The sequence below is a fragment of the Octodon degus genome, unplaced genomic scaffold (genome assembly GCF_000260255.1).
Source record: "Octodon degus isolate 3935 unplaced genomic scaffold, OctDeg1.0 scaffold00159, whole genome shotgun sequence".
Taxonomy (NCBI): Eukaryota; Metazoa; Chordata; class Mammalia; order Rodentia; family Octodontidae; genus Octodon; species Octodon degus.
Genome location: NW_004524735.1, coordinates 3,967,959 through 3,970,837, shown reverse-complemented (window position 1 = coordinate 3,970,837; position 2,879 = coordinate 3,967,959). Strand labels below are relative to the sequence as shown.

General features: G+C 38.8%; 1 pseudogene; it reads left to right on the top strand.

Annotated features, from left to right (window-relative positions):
- Window positions 1-1,467: 1,467 nt before the first annotated feature.
- On the top strand, window positions 1,468-2,080 carry LOC101580165 (annotated as a pseudogene).
- The last annotated feature ends 799 nt before the right edge of the window (window positions 2,081-2,879 follow it).

Below are 2,879 nucleotides of genomic sequence, written 5' to 3'. Positions count from 1 at the left end.
TACCAAAAAGTATTATAATAAACAAAATAAAGAGTTCTCTCTGAAATAGAAAATGACAAAAAGAAGGAGCAACATGCAATCTCGGACCCTGGGCCCATCTAAAGCAAATCCAGGAGACATAAGCATACAAGAAATTGAAAGTCACACACCTGAAATCTCTGAAATAACAGCAACTGAAGTAAAGAAACAACTGCAGAAGGGTATAGAGGAAATCAGGTCAGAAATAATCTTCCAGGCAAAAAAAGAATTAGTAAGCTTTTCTAAGGAAAGCACTGATTAAACAAATAGAGGTGTATAGAAAACTGATGGAGACTTTGAAAGACCAATATAGGAAAGAAATAGAATGCATGAAACAGATTCAAAGAGATGCACAAGAAATTAGAATTCCATTAAAAGTTGGCAAAACTGTATGAATGAAAGTGATGATAGATTTTCAGACCTTGAAGGCACCATTGCAGCAAGTGAAAAGGTAAGGAAATATTTCTTAAAAAAATTAAGATTCAGGAAATCATAATTTAACAGTTGCAAGATGATGGAAAGATGAACAACATAAGACTAATAGGCATCAATGAGAAAGACAGAGGAACACAAAGGACATAAAAAGAATGTGCAGAAGTAACAGAAGAAAACTTCCCAAATATGGGGAAAAATCTCACATTAAGGTAACCAAGGCATAGAGAATTCCAAATAATATCAACCCAATTAAAACTACACCCAGACATATAATAACGAAGATCCCAGAAATTCTTCCCAAGAACAACGTACTACAATCCTCTAGAGAGAAGAAACAGATCACATTTAAAGGAAAGCCCATCAGAATAACAGGAGATTTCTCCTCACAAACCATCAAGTCAAGAACAGCATAAAGTGAAATATTTCAAGTTGTACAAGAAAAGAATGATATACTCTGCAAAATTCTCTTTCAAGTTTAATGGAGAAGTAAAATACTTCCAAACAAAGAACAACTAAAAGGCTGGGAGGATAGCTCAGTAGAATAAGCACCTGTAGGGGGTGCCGGGGAGATGGCTTAGTGGAATAAGCACTTCCCTGACAAGTGCAAGGGCCTGAGTTCAATCCCCGGTTCTGAAAAAAAAAAAAAAAAAAAAAAGAATAAACATCTGCCTGGCAAGTACAGGGTCCTGAGTTCAATTCCCAGTACTGCAAACAAAACAAAGCAAAAAACAAAGAACAGCTAAAGAAATTCATGATGACCAAACCAACCTTACACAGGGTACTAAAAGATATTCTAAGAATGGATCAAAATGGCTATAGTTCTAAGAATGGCAATGGAAAGAACCCACTAAGCAGAACAAGCAATTAAACACAGGAGAAAAGTAGGAAACCAACAACAGGAAAATAACATGACAATCATAAGTCAATACACATCAGTTATAGCCACCAATGTAAGTGGACTCAAGTTACCAATTGAAAGAAATAGATTGGCCTTTTGCTGTGGCGGCAGCAGCCATGAGTATACTCAGGCTTCAGAAGAGGCTGGCCTCCAGTGTCCTCCGCTATGTCAAAGGTCTGATTGGACCCCAGTGAGACCAGTGAAATCATCAATGACAATTCCCGTCAGCAGATCTGGAAATTGATCAAAGATGGACTGATCATTTGCAAGCCTGTGATTGTCCATTCTTTGGCGTGATGCAGGAAGAACACCTTGGATCAGTGGAAGGGCAGGGACATGGGCATCGGTAAGTGGAAGGGTACGGCCAACACCCAGATGCTGGAGAAGGTGGCTTGGATGCACAGAATGCCAATCCTATGCAGGCTTCTCTGAAGATACCAGGAATCTAAGAAGATCGACCGGCACATGTACCACAGCCTGTATGGGAAGGTGAAGTGGAATGTGTTCAAGAACAAGCGGATCCTCATGTAGCACATCCACAAGCTGAAAGCAGACAAGACCCGCTAGAATCTCCTGGCTGACCAGGCCGAGGCTCGCAGGTCAAAGACCAAGGAAGCACACAAGCAGCATCTGCAAGCCCAGAAGGAAGAGATCATCAAGACCCTGTCCAAGGGGGAGGAGATGAAGAAGTACTGCCCTGTGTGTACAGAGGGGACAGGTCCCAAATAAAAGAGCTTTTGTCCGTTCAAAAGAAAGAAAAGAAAAGAAAGAAAGAAAGAAAGAAAGAAAGAAAGAAAGAAGAGAGAGAGAGAGAGAGAGAGAGAGAGAGAGAGAGAGAGATTGGCAGAGTGGATTAAGAAACAAAATCCATACAAGAAACACATTTAACCCATAAAGAAACTCATAGGGTGAAAGTCAAAGGATGGAAAATGATGCTACATGTTCTAGGACCTCAGAAAAAAGCAGGGTTATCTATTCTGTTTGCAGACAATCTGAACTTTAAACCAAAAATGATCAAGCAAGATAAAGAAGGTCACTACATACTAGTTAGAGGGAAAGTTCAAGAGGAAGAGATAGCAGTCATAAATATGTATGCACCAAGAATCAGAGCACCAACTGTATAACATAAATTTTAATGGACATGAAAAATCTGATAATCAATATCACAACCTTAATAAAAGACCTTAATACCCCTGTATCTCAGAAAGATAGGTCAAGTAGAGACAAAATGGCAAAAAGGTAGCAGAACTGAACCAAACCTTGGAACACATAAACATAGTGAACAAATAGAGTATTCCACCCAACAACATCTGAATGCACATTCTTTTCAGCTGCACATGGGATGTTCTCTAAAATAGACCACATACTTGTCCATAGATCATGCTTAAGTGCAAGAAAACAGAAATTATTGTATGCATTTTATCTGATAACAGTGCAATGAAACTAAATCAGTGACAAAAGAAACCACAAAATCCTCATAAACACATGGAAATTAAATAACATTCTCCTCAGCAAACAATGGATTACA